Source organism: Petromyzon marinus, chromosome 6 (genome assembly GCF_048934315.1).
Source record: "Petromyzon marinus isolate PM22_M1 ecotype Great Lakes invasive population chromosome 6, UKy_Petmar_22M1.pri1.0, whole genome shotgun sequence".
Lineage (NCBI taxonomy): Eukaryota > Metazoa > Chordata > Hyperoartia > Petromyzontiformes > Petromyzontidae > Petromyzon > Petromyzon marinus.
In genome coordinates this window covers 13,947,608-13,962,110 of record NC_133672.1, presented here as the reverse complement: position 1 = coordinate 13,962,110, position 14,503 = coordinate 13,947,608, and the positions used below count along the sequence as shown (strand labels likewise).

Here is a 14,503-nt window from a genome sequence, read left to right as displayed (position 1 = left end):
ACAGCGACCACCTCTATGAAGGCCGACACAACAGTCTGTTAAGCCTCCACGGGGGATCTTTGCGTGAACGCGTGCGTGTGTGCGTGTGCAGGTATCCACGAATGTCTCGCCTTACAAAACACATGCAAATTATTGTCACTGTTAGTGGCATTTAGGAGCGGCTTTCTGTGTCTGGGATGATGTATTTCTCCGCCTCTGTCTCTCGTGGCGATCGGCAACGTTGGGCGAAATGGAACACTCCTCCCCACTCCTAAAGACAAAGATCCCCCGTGTAGCCTTGACAGACTGTTGGGGCAAGTGCTGTCAGCGAGGAGCGCCGATGAAGGACAGCGCGGCAAACACACGAGGGGCTGGGTGGTCAAACACCACGCCTGGCCGCCTTTGTCTCTCCGGAGTGGAGGTGTTGTACGCGCCACTGGTGTTGGCCGTGAACGGGAATCGAACTCGGGTCGTGGTAGCGCAGCGCGCTGACCGCTGCACTGCCACTCCGTAACCCTTCACTCCCATACAACTACACACACACTACACACACACACTACACACACATACACTACACACACACACTACACACATACACACTGCACACACTACACACACACTATACATACACACTACACACACACTCCACACACACTACACACACATTACACACATACACACTACACACACTACACACACTACACATACACTACACATACACTACACACACATTACACACACTACACACACACTACACATACACTACACACACTACACACACACACCACACACATTACACACACACACTACACACAGTACACACACATTGCACACACACACACACTACACACACTACACATACACTACACACTACACACATTACACACACTACGCATACACTACACACACATTACACACACTACACACACACTACACACACACTACACATATTACACACACATTACACACACACACTACCCACACACACACTACATACACACTACACACACACTACATACACTACACACACACTACACACACCCATATCCCTCCACACACACACACTATACACACACACTACACACACATACACTACACACACTACACACACTACACACACACTACACACACACTACACACACACTACACACATTATACACACACTACACACACACTACACACACACACCACACACACACACTACACATTACACACACATTACACACACTACACACACACTACACACCACACACACAACACACACTACACACACGTACACACATTACACACACTACACATACACTACACACACTACACACACACTACACTACACACACATTACGCACACACTACACACACACTACACACACATTACACACACTACACACACACACTACACACACTACACACACATTACACACACTACACACACTACACACACACACTACACACACTACACACACACGTACATACACTACACATACACTACACACACTACACACACACATCACTCCCAACACTACTACACACGTACACTCACTATACACACACACATATCCCTCCACACACACACACTACACACACACATATCCCTCCACACACACTACACACACGCACGCCACCCTTCACACCGATCCCGGCCTACACCACGCACAACGCAGATCCCTTGGGGTGGCGATGTAAAGAGCACAAAGCGTTTTGCGCGCGCCCGAACACACACACGGACACACACACGCACACACACACACACACGGACGCACACACATACGCACACACACACGCACAAAAGACAAAGATCCCCCGTATAGCCTTAACAGACTGTAAGGGGCAAGTGCTGTTAGCGAGCACCTATGAAGGCCGGAACGGTACACAAGGGGGTGGGTGGCCAGGACCACGCCCGACCGCCTTTGTCTCCCTAGTGGCGATGTTTACACATCGCACCAGGTACTGATTTGAGGCTGAGTCGACCTAGGGGAGGTCCAGGACCGGTTCAGATAATCGTCACTGGTGTTGGCCGTGAGCGGGAATCGAACCCGAGTCGCCGGGTTCGTAGCGCAGTGTAGCGCTAACCGCTACACCACCGCTCCCCACAACACGAACACACACACACACGAACACACACACGCGAACACACACACGCACACACACGAACACAGACGAACAAACACACGCGCACACACACACACGGACACACACACGCGCACACACACGAACACACACACACACACGCACACACGCGAACACACACACGCACACACGCGAACACACACACGCGAACACACACACGCGCACACACACGAACACACACACGGACACACACACGCGCGCACACACACACGCGCACACACACCAACACACACACGAACACACACACGATCACACATACACGAACACACACACAAACTCGTGCGCACACACCTACACACGCACACTCCGACACACTCACGCACACTCCGACACACTCACGCACTCACACGCACACATCAACAAATACACCTTAACAGACTGTTGGGGCAAGTGATGTTAGCGAGCACCTATGAAGGCCGGCACGGCACACGCGGGCGTGGCCCCATTTGTCTCCCAAGTGGCGACGTTTACACACCGAACCAGGCATTCATTTGAGGCTGAGTCGACCTAGGCGCGGCCCAGGACCGGTTCATATAATCATCACCGGTGTTGACCGCGAGCGGGAGTGGAACTCTGCTCGCCGAGTTCGTAGCGCAGCGCTTGACCCAACTACCGCTCCCCACGGCACTCGCAAGCCTACACTCACGTCCTAACGCACTCGCTCCCCTTCAGACCGCCACTCAGCCTCTCTCCTCCTCCTCCTCCCACCACCACCGCCGCCACCTCCGTCACCACCGATCCCGTTCTGGGTAAAAGCGCCGCCGCTCTCTGCTCCGCTCATGAGAAATCGCGGCGAACTCAGCCGGACAGAGTCAGCCCTGCTGGACTGAACTTGCGTGGAGTCCTAAGCCAGACGAGAACCGACTTCGAGGGGTGGGGTGTGGGGGCGAGTGAGTGAGGAGAGAGGGGAGCGGGGGGGGGAGGCTGGCGTCCGTGGAGAGAGGCAGAGAGAGAGAGCGCACGCGATGGAAGAGAGCTGCAGGGAGCGGGCGCGAGAGGCTGAGTAGGCGGACGCCCTCCGTGCTGGGCACCTAAGCCAGCTGCATCCGCGACAACCTCTCGACAGTTCGAGATCGTCCCCCCCCCTCCCTCCACCACCACCACCACCCCCTCGTGTCTCCACGTGCCTCCCTGGGTCGCCACGTGTCTCCTCCGCCCTGCGTCTTCTTTCGCGCCACGACGTCCACGCGTCCCCAGCATCGCGGCGTCGGGACTGGAACGGCGACATCGACGGAGCAGCAGAGCTGAGGTCCCGCCGGTGAGACGAGGGGTAGCAGGTACCCCCCCCCCCACTCCACCCCTTTGCATCCAGGGGGACTCCCCCCCCATCATAACCACACGCAGCACCTGAATCAGAGGGACCCCCTCGACCAAAACCACCCCCCCCGACCGCCTCTCTCTGTTCAAAAAGAGCTTCATAGCTCATCGGATTTTTTTCCAGGATGACTTCAGATTCCGAATCTCTCTCTCCCTGTCGCCAGCATCGTCCGCGGGCTTGGTAGTGTGAATTGGACGTTGAGTGATTTGCGGGGCACGCACATGGCGCACGGGAAAAGCGAGCAACGGGAAATTGTGTGCGCGCCAACCTCGTGTATAACGCGTGCGTGTGCACGTGTGTGCATGTACGTACGTGCAAGTGTGTGCATGCATGTGTGTATGTGTGCGTAAATCTAGGGGGAGGGGTGGTGGTAGCGGTTAGCGCGCTGTGCTGCGAACCCGGCCACCGGGGTTCGATTCCTGCTCACGGCCAACACCGGTGGCGACGATCTGAGCCTCAGATGAGTACCTGTTGCGGTGTGTAAACATCGCCACGAGCGATACAAAGGCGGCCGGGTGTGGTGCCGGCCACCCATCGTTTCGTGTGCCGTGCCGGCCCTCATAGGTGCTGCTCGCTGACAGCAAGCAGGCCATACACAGGGGGTCGGTCATCTTTGTGTTTGTGCAAAATCTGTACGTTTCAGTAGATCGGTAGGCATTACACATGCATTAGTAAGTCGTGTATGCAGAGATCGATATCAGCCGGAGCTCTCCAGGGCAGAGCTCCGGAACATACTCCCCTGTCCCCCTGTTGGAAGGGATGGAGGGGGGGGCTGGAGGAGAGGGGGACGGGGGGAGGTGAGTGGCCCTCGAAAATCTTCCAATGATTATAATATCCCTGCGTGGATATACGACACTGGACTGTCTTTGCCTGTTGGGTGCAATGTTGAGTCGATATCGACGTTTTGTTTCACGTTTAGTGCGCGTTTTAAATTAGTGAGCTCACGTGACCACTTGCAGCCGCTAGAGGCCTCAACGTCCACACGCGCATGCAACGCCTGCACGCCCTTAATTTATGTTTGTGTGTCGTGTTCAAATCCGTCGATACAATATTTACGTCTGCCGGCTATGTTGTGTGCGCGTGTGTGTGTTTGTGTACATTATGCGCGCGCGTTATGGAAGTTCGGTGTTGCTGATGACTTCCCCGTGAAGGCGAAAAGGGAATCGGCGTGAACCTCGCCTGTCATCTCTGCCTGTCGCTCAAAAGATATTGAGCACATGCTCTTGAAGATTTCACCCCACATATCATTGTATGTGCTACGTGAAACTTACACGTGAATTTGTGCAGCACTTGCCCCAACCGCCTATGTGGACTATGCGGGTAAACTTTGTCCCTGTATTGTATTGGTGCTCGCCAGCGTCAACTTGCCCCCGAAAGCTGACGGCCGGCTATGATGTGTGTGCGTGTGTGCGCGCTACAAACCTGGCGACCCGAGTTCGATTCCCGCTCACGGCCAACACCGGTGACGATTGCCTGAACCGGTCCTGGGCCTTCCCCTAGCTCGACTCAGCCTCAAACGAGAGTACCCGGTGCGGTGTGTAGTAGACATCGCCACTGGGGAGACAAAGGCGGCCGGGCGTGGTGCTGGCCACCCACTCCCTCGTGCGCCGTGCCGGCCTTCATAGGCGCTCGCTAACAGCACTTGCCCCAACAGTCTGTTCAGGCTATACGGGGGACCTTTGTCTGTATGTACCGTATGTGTGCGTACGCACGCTCGCGCGCACGGTGATCGGCGGCGTAGCGATGAAGCGCACTTATTTTGTCGACGAAACTCGCCGACCCGAGTTCGATTTCCGCTCACGGCCAATATCGTGGCCTCCCCTGAGTCAACTCAGCCTCACGTGAGTAGCCTGGGTTGCGGTGGGTTGCATTGCAGCGCCGGTGAAACAAAAAGGATGGTCACTTCGTGTGTGAGGGTGTCGGCCTTAATCGACGTTCAAGAACAGCAACTTGTCCAAAAAAACTGTTAAGGCTCTACGGGGGGAAGGGGGGAGCGGTCGTCTTTGTATGTGTGACCCCCCCCCCCTCAAAGCTACTGTAAGCGTGTTAAATATTTTAGATCCCACAAACTCCACGCGGAGCGCTCGGGGTCAGGGTGAAGCCATTAGCGATGGGGTGGGTTCGGGTTGAGGTCCTGCCTGAGCGGGTGTTCCCCTTCGCGCGTGGGGAGGGGAGGGAGGGGAGGAGGGAGGGAAGGAGGGCGGGAGGGAGGGGAGGGGAGGGAGGAGAGGGAGGGAGGGAGGGAGGGAAGGATGGCGGGGAGGGAAGGGAGGGAGGGAGGGAAGGAGGGAGGGAGAGGAGGAGGGAGGGAAGGAGGGCGGGGAGGAAGGGAGGGGAGGGAGGAGAGGGAGGGAGGGAGGGAAGGAGGGCGGGGAGGGAGGGGAGGGAGGGAGGGAGGGCGGGGAGGGAGGGAGGGGAGGGAGGGAGGGCGGGGAGGGAGAGGAGGAGGGAGGGAATGAGGAAGGGGAGGGAGTGAGGGAGGGGAGGGAGGGGAGGGAAGGAGGGCTGGGAGGGGAGGGAGGGGAGGTTATCATCCAGTGCCAGGAGAGGTGAAACAACGCTAGCTCCAGTTGTCACTTTACCAGCAACAGCAGCGGCGCTCCGCTCAAAGACAAAGATCCCCCGTGAAGACTTCAGCGGACTGTGGGGGCAAGCGCTGTCCGCGAGGATCTCTGAAGACCCGGCACGGCACACGACCCGGGTTGGGTGGCCAGCACCACGCCCGACCGCCTTTCTTTCTACCCAGTGGCGACGTTTACACTAAACTGAGGCTGAGTCTACCTGTGGGAGGCCCAGACCCGGTTCAGATAATCGTCATTGGTGTTCGCTATGAACGGGAATGAAATTCGGGTCGCCGGGTTCGTAGCGCAGCGCAGCGCGCTACCCATTGCACCACAGCATTCCCCAACACTCACTCACACACAGAAGACAAAGGTCCCCCGTATAGCCTTTAACAGGCTGGTGGGGGACTCATGCCCGTACATCGGTGGCGTAACATTATCAGCTTCGGTCAGGTGTGGCCCCGATATTTGATTTGTCTCGCGCGGTCGCACCTCGCCTGTTATATATCGCGGCAACCTCTTGCTGAACCTTCATGAAACAAAAAAAAGTGTAAACTGCCTTTTAAAGAAGTTTTTGTTTCTCATTACACTGCTGTTGAACAACACCCCAACTCGGAGCTTTAGCCACGAGGGGGGGTCCAAGCCCCCCCCCCCCCCTGCTCACACGCTCGTTACACTGCTGCCACACGTATGCACCCAAAGACAAAGATCCCCCCGTGTAGCCTTAACAGACTGTAGGGGCAAGTGCTGTTAGCGAGTAGCGCCTATGAAGGCCGGCACGGCACACGAGGGGGTGGGTGGCCAGCTACCACGCCGGGCCGCCTTTGTCTCCCGAGTGGCGATGTCTACACACCGCACCAGGTTACTCATGTTGAGGCTGAGTCGACCTAGGGGAGGCCCACGACCGGTATGCACGTGCGTGTTTGTTGAACTTCTTTCTCGCCGTACGTAGAGCCAACCGCTCTGCTCCGCGGGGAGGGGCCTTTATCCGGCTGTGTATTGACAACCGGGCCGTACGTGTGGTTGAGTGGAGGACAGAAACACGGCTCTTAGTGGTTGTTGTTGTTGGCGTTGTTGTTGTTGTGGTTGTTCCATCAGTTTAACACTCGTAGCGGTAAATTTTGATTTAAAGCTTTCGTGACTGCAGTAATTCATATTCTTAGCTCTTTCGGTAAAGTCACGTTGAAGGGAAACAATAAAATAATAAAATATATATTTTATATATATTATATATTTTATCAACGTGACTTTACCGAAAGAGCTAAGATTATTCGTAGAGGTCTTGGACTGTGCGAGATTGAAAACCGGAAGGGCGGGAGAAACCCCCACCCCCTCCTCCACCCCCCGCACCCCCTCCTCCACCCCCCGCACCCCCTCCTCCACCCCCTCCTCCACCCCCTCCTCTACCCCCCCACCCCCTCCTCCACCCCCCGCACCCCCTCCTCCACCCCCGCACCCCCTCCTCCACCCCCTCCTCTACCCCCTCCTCCACCCCCCGCACCCCCTCCTCCACCCCCTCCTCTACCCCCCCACCCCCTCTTCCACCCCCTCTCCACCCCCCCACCCCCTCCTCCACCCCCTCCCCCCATCCCCTCCTCTACCCTCTCCCTCCTCCACCCCCTCCCCCCATCCCCTCCTCTACCCTCTCCCTCCTCCACCCCCGCCCCCTCCCCCACCTCGATCGTCCCCACACCCTCGAGGCAGGGAGTGGCCCCAGAGCAAGCCTCGCTGTGGGGCGCGGGTCCAGGGCGCACACCGCGGTCATCCCGTTGTTGTTGTTATTGTTGTTGTTATTGTTGTTGTTATTGTTGTTTATTGTTGTTGTTATTGTTGTTGTTTATTATTGTTGTTATTGTTGTTGTTTGTTTATTATTGTTGTTGTTTATTGTTGTTGTTTATTGTTGTTGTTTATTGTTGTTGTTTGTTTATTGTTGTTTATTGTTGTTGTTTATTGTTGTTATTGTTGTTGTTGTTGTTTATTGTTGTTGTTGTTTATTGTTGTTGTTTGTTGTTTATTGTTGTTGTTGTTTATTATTGTTGTTGTTTGTTTATTATTGTTGTTTATTGTTGTTGTTTGTTTATTGTTGTTGTTGTTTGTTGTTATTGTTGTTATTGTTGTTGTTTGTTTATTGTTGTTGTTGTTTATTGTTGTTGTTTATTGTTGTTGTTTGTTGTTTATTGTTGTTGTTTATTGTTGTTGTTTGTTGATTGTTGTTGTTTATTGTTGTTGTTTGTTGATTGTTGTTGTTTATTGTTGTTGTTTATTGTTGTTGTTTATTGTTGTTGTTGTTGTTTATTGTTGTTGTTTATTATTGTTGTTATTGTTGTTGTTTGTTTATTATTGTTGTTTATTGTTGTTGTTGTTTATTGTTGTTGTTTATTGTTGTTGTTATTGTTGTTGTTTATTGTTATTGTTTATTGTTGTTGTTATTGTTGTTTGTTTATTGTTGTTGTTTATTGTTGTTGTTTATTGTTATTGTTTATTGTTGTTGTTATTGTTGTTTGTTTATTATTGTTGTTGTTTATTGTTGTTGTTTATTGTTGTTGTTGTTTGTTTATTGTTGTTGTTGTTTATTATTGTTGTTATTGTTGTTTGTTTATTATTGTTGTTTATTGTTGTTGTTTATTGTTGTTGTTTATTGTTGTTGTTTGTTTATTGTTGTTTATTGTTGTTGTTTATTGTTGTTATTGTTGTTGTTGTTGTTTATTGTTGTTGTTGTTTATTGTTGTTGTTTGTTGTTTATTGTTGTTGTTGTTGTTTATTATTGTTGTTATTGTTGTTGTTTGTTTATTATTGTTGTTTATTGTTGTTGTTTGTTTATTGTTGTTGTTGTTTGTTGTTATTGTTGTTATTGTTGTTGTTTGTTTATTGTTGTTGTTGTTGTTTATTGTTGTTGTTGTTTATTGTTGTTGTTTGTTGTTTATTGTTGTTTATTGTTGTTGTTTGTTGATTGTTGTTGTTTATTGTTGTTGTTTGTTGATTGTTGTTGTTTATTGTTGTTGTTGTTTATTGTTGTTGTTGTTTATTGTTGTTGTTTGTTGTTTATTGTTGTTGTTTATTATTGTTGTTATTGTTGTTGTTTGTTTATTATTGTTGTTTATTGTTGTTGTTGTTTATTGTTGTTGTTTATTGTTGTTGTTATTGTTGTTGTTTATTGTTATTGTTTATTGTTGTTGTTATTGTTGTTTGTTTATTGTTGTTGTTGTTTATTGTTGTTGTTTATTGTTATTGTTTATTGTTGTTGTTATTGTTGTTTGTTTATTATTGTTGTTGTTTATTGTTGTTGTTTATTGTTGTTGTTGTTTGTTTATTGTTGTTGTTGTTTGTTGTTGTTATTGTTGTTGTTATTGTTGTTGTTGTTTATTGTTGTTGTTGTTTGTTTATTGTTGTTGTTTATTGTTGTTGTTTGTTTATTGTTGTTGTTTGTTTATTGTCGTTGTTTATTGTTGTTGTTTATTTATTGTTGTTGTTGTTTATTGTTGTTTGTTTATTTATTGTTGTTTGTTTATTGTTGTTTATTGTTGTTGTTGTTGTTGTTGTTATTGTTGTTGTTTATTGTTATTGTTGTTGTTTATTGTTGTTGTTTGTTTATTGTTGTTGTTTATTGTTGTTGTTGTTTGTTGTTGTTATTGTTGTTGTTTATTGTTGTTGTTGTTTATTGTTGTTGTTGTTTATTGTTGTTGTGTATTGTTGTTGTTTGTTGTTGTTTATTGTTGTTGTTCATTGTTGTTGTTTGTTTATTGTTGTTGTTGTTTATTGTTGTTGTTTGTTTATTGTTGTAGTTGTTGTTTATTGTTGTTTATTGTTGTTGTTTATTGTTGTTGTTTATTGTTATTGTTGTTTATTGTTGTTGTTTATTGTTTATTGTTGTTGTTATTTGTTTATTGTTGTTGTTTATTGTTGTTTATTGTTGTTGTTTATTGTTGTTGTTTATTGTTGTTATTGTTGTTGTTTGTTGTTGTTGTTTATTGTTGTTGTTGTTGTTGTTTTTGTTGTTGTTTATTATTGTTGTTTATTGTTGTTGTTTATTGTTGTTGTTATTGTTGTTTATTGTTGTTGTTTGTTGTTGTTTATGTTGTTGTTTATTGTTGTTGTTTATTGTTGTTGTTTATTGTTGTTGTTTATTGTTGTTGTTTATTGTTGTTTATTGTTGTTGTTTGTTGTTGTTTATTGTTGTTGTTGTTTATTGTTGTTGTTTATTGTTGTTGTGTATTGTTGTTATTGTTGTTTATTGTTGTTGTTTATTGTTGTTTATTGTTGTTGTTTATTGTTGTTGTTGTTTATTGTTGTTGTTTATTGTTGTTGTTTGTTGTTGTTGGTGGTTGTGTTGTTTATTGTTGTTGTTATTTGTTGTTGTTGTTTGTTTGTTGTTTTCCGCGTGATGAGGCGGCGCTCGTTTAATTCCCCTTTCAATGAAACGCGCCGACGAGTTCGAGGCTAATTAGTGCTCGTGCACAAACAAATGCGCGCGAAGATGAACACGCGCACAAAGACAAAGGTCCCGCCCCCCGTATAGCCTTCATGGACTGTCGGGGCAAGTGCTTTTAGCGAGCACCTATGAAGGCCGGCACACGAGGGTCCACTGGGTGGTCAGCGCCAACGCCCCACCGACTTCGTCTCCCCAGAGTAGCGACGTTTGCACTTCGGCACTCGGTGCTCATTTAAGGCCGAGTCGACCCAGCGGAGGCCCAGCACCGCTTGCGGATTTCATCACTTGGATGTCGGTGACCGTGAGCGGGGAGTAGCGAACCCGGGTGGCCGCGTGAACACTGCACGTGAACGCGTACACAACGGCGGCACTTTAATAATAATGAACACGTGCATGCGCTCAGACCAGCGTGACCTTGTTGCGACTGCACAGGTAATTGCTCCCCTTCCTCCCTCCTGCTCGCCTCGCTACCCATTCTCGGGCCCCCTCCTGCATCCTCCCAGCTGCACCTGGCCAACTCACTCCCTCACTCCCCCCCTCCCTCCCTATCCTCCCTTCCCTCCCTCCCTCCCCCCCTTACTCCCTCCCCCCTTACTCCCTCCCTTATTTCCTCCCTCCCTCCCCCCCTTACTCCCTCCCTCCCCTCCCTCCCTCCCTCCCCCCTCCCTTACTCCCTTCCTCTCATCCTCCCACACAATCCACAACCACCCCCCCCCCCCCCAGTGCGCCCCTCCACATCCACTGGTCACGAACACCCCACGGACCCCGATCTTCTCGCCAAATAACTACCCCCCCACCACCACTACGTACCCCCACCTCTCCCCCCCCACCACTACGTACCCCCACCTCTCCCCCCCCACCACTACCTACCCCCACCTCTCCCCCCCACCACTACGTACCCCCACCTCTCCCCCCACCACCACTCCGTACCCCCCACCTCTCCCCCCCCCCACCACTCCGTACCCCCACCTCCCCCCCCCCACCGCTACGTACCCCACCTCTCCACCCACCACCACTCCGTACCCCCACCTCTCCCCCCCCCACCACTACGTACCCCCACCTCTCTCCCCCCCCCCCCATCACCACTACGTACCCCCACCTCCCCCCCCCCCCCACCGCTACGTACCCCCACCTCTCCCCCCCCCCCCACCACTCCGTACCCCCACGTCCACCTACCTCTCCCCCACCTCCCCCCACCTCCGTACTCACATCGAGTCACGATTGAATGCAAATGGCACGGGGGAACCGGTGTGGATACCGCTCGACACCACACCGCGTGGTAGCAGCAGCAGTAGCAGCAGCAGTAACACGTCGCTGTGTGTAGCGATACGCCAGTTGGTACCACAGGGAGCGCGGTAATCCATTAGCCAGCGACCTGCGTAACCGGTAACCCTCCCAGCGACCTGCGTAACCGGTAACCCTCCCAGGCACGATTTGCGGTGATGCGGGGTGAACCATTTATAGACACCCCGCTGAGGCAATAGGAAGAATGTGGGTAGTAGGTTCGTCGTCGCGGTTACGGAGAAGACGTCTTACAGTGTCTCCCAACCAATCTCAATTGACTTATGATTTAATACCCCCCACCCACCCACCCCCTCCTCTGTCAGATGTGAAACCATCGCTTTCACGACAGGGGTCTTCAAATCGGCCGCTTGCGAAGAAAGTCGAGACGACGATTCGTGTGAAACTGCTCGATTGGGGCAGGGGGGGGGTATCCACAAATGGATCGCCCCGCACAACACTTAATCACGCGCACGTGTCGCTTAATTTCCCGTTGTCAATACACTGCACCGGGGGGGAGGGGTAGGGATATGAGGGCCGAGTTGACGCCTCACCCACATCGAGGTGCTGGCGAAGTTTGAATCCACAACGCGCGTGGCTTCCAAGATCTCTGACAACTTCTCGCAAAGGCGACATTGAGTTGGCGCTGGGGCTCTGCACCTAATCATTCAGAGCCACGGTCACTTCACATTCCCGTGGGATATTGTGCGCGGTACACGTTGCATTGTTAGCATCGATACCGGGCCAGTAACCACAGGCTGCTTTGTGTGCGCGTGTGTATTTCTTGAACTTCTTTCGCACCGTACGTAGCAAACCGTGCTAATCGCAGTGCAACCGGTGTACCGATTGTTACCGGTCACATCTTGCACAGCGCGCGATCACGCCGCGTCAATGCTATTAGCCCAAATATATTGGTACTGTACATATATAAACGCGATGCAATCGTAGATTTGCGTCATCGGCGAAATCAATAGCCCCGGCCGAGCCTAAAACATAACAATTCATGGACTAACGCGTGGGATCGCAGGGAAGATGAGAAATGAATTAAAGCGAGAGAAAAAAAACAGCCAAGAGCTGAAATGTACACGAGCGAGATAACACGTCCAGCGGCGGCGGCGGAGGCGGTGGTGGTGGTGGCACTGCAGGCGGAACACTGACCGCTCTGTGTCCTGATTGTTCTCATTTAGTGGGTAGCGCAGTGCTAATAATGGCCCTGGAGAGCGTGGAAGAGTAGGCCAAATACACCCCTCCTCCCCCCCCCACCGACAGCTTCCCTTCTTCGCCAGCAGTGTCGCGAGCAAACAATCGCTGCGCAATAAACACGGCGGTCCGAGTGAGATTCCCGGTCACGGCGAGCATCAGTGGAAAGCTTTATCAGAACCGGTCCTACCCTCCGTCTCCTAATCCCTCGCCCCCCCCCCCCTCTCTCTTCCCCTCTTGCCCAGTTCACCAACCAGTACTGACCAGCGTGGTGAAGTATGGTCAAAACACACCCACGATCGACATGGCGTTGGGAAGTCTTCATACACTTGTGGATTTTAAATGTTAGGAATTGGCTGATTTATATCGTACATTTTACATCTCTTTAACGGTCATACTTCACCACGTTGGTCAGTGGGACGAGAGTGGGTGGGAAGAGGGTGGGTGGGAAGAGGGTGAGTGGGAAGAGGGTGAGTGGGAAGTGGGTGGGTGGGAAGAGTGTGGGTGGGAAGAGGGTGGGTGGGAAGAGGGTGGGTGGGAAGAGGGTGAGTGGGAAGATGGTGGGTGGGAAGTGGGTGGGTGGGAAGAGGGTGGGTGGGAAGAGGGTGGGTGGGAAGTCGGTGGGTGGGAAGAGTGTGGGTGGGAAGAGGGTGGGTGGGAAGAGGGTGGGTGGGAAGTGGGTGAGTGGGAAGAGGGTGGGTGGGAAGAGGGTGGGAAGATGGTGGGTGGGAGGAGAGTGGGTGGGAAGAGGGTGAGTGGGAAGTGGGTGGGTGGGAAGAGTGTGGGTGGGAAGAGGGTGGGTGGGAAGAGGGTGGGTGGGAAGAGGGTGGGTGGGAAGTGGGTGGGTGAGAAGAGTGTGGGTGGGAAGAGGGTGGGTGGGAAGAGGGTGGGTGGGAAGTGGGTGGGTGGGGAAGAGGGTGGGTGGGAAGAGTGTGGGTGGGAAGAGAGTGGGTGGGAAGAGGGTGGGTGGGAAGAGGTGGGTGGGAAGAGGGTGGGTGGAAGTGGGTGGGTGGGAAGAGGGTGGGTGGGAAGAGGGTGGGTGGGAAGAGGGTGGGAAGAGGGTGGGTGGGAAGTGGGTGGGTGGGAAGAGGGTGGGTGGGAAGTGGGTGGATGAGAGAGTGTGGGTGGGAAGAGGGTGGGTGGGAAGAGGGTGGGGGGAAGAGTGTGGGTGGGAAGAGGGTGGGTGGGAAGAGTGTGAGTGGGAAGAGGGTGGGTGGGAAGAGTGTGGGTGGGAAGAGGGTGGGTGGGAAGAGGGTGGGTGGGAAGAGGGTGGGGTGAGTGGGTGGGTGGGTGGGAAGAGGGTGGGTGGGAAGAGTGTGGGTGGGAAGAGGGTGGGTGGGAAGAGTGTGGGTGGGAAGAGGGTGGTTGCCCTCGCTCTCGCCACAGGCGTTATCCGTGGCCGCGACGCGAGATTTCACGGCGCAGTCGTGAGAACCCCCGCGCCACCGCTCCTCCTGCCTTGCAGCGAATGGACCGTAGTGGACAGTGGTGGACAGTGGTGGATAGGGTATCCAATAAACGACGGATGAATCAACATTACGAGCGAGAGAATCTGTCACCACACGGCAAAGACCACTTGCTTCAAATGATGACCTTCACGTGCGTGC

The 14,503-nt window shown here is 51.8% G+C and overlaps 1 protein-coding gene across 2 annotated transcripts in view; it reads left to right on the top strand.

The window, feature by feature from the left end:
* The first annotated feature begins 3,030 nt into the window (after positions 1–3,030).
* KCNG3 (potassium voltage-gated channel modifier subfamily G member 3) overlaps positions 3,031–14,503 on the top strand; it is a 37,117-nt gene continuing 25,644 nt past the window's right edge. The window contains exon 1 of one of the 2 annotated variants that reach the window (XM_032947805.2): positions 3,031–3,383. The gene's annotated coding sequence lies outside the window, so the exon portion shown is untranslated. The remainder of the gene's footprint in view (positions 3,384–14,503) is intronic. The other variant, XM_032947804.2, reaches the window with a different exon arrangement.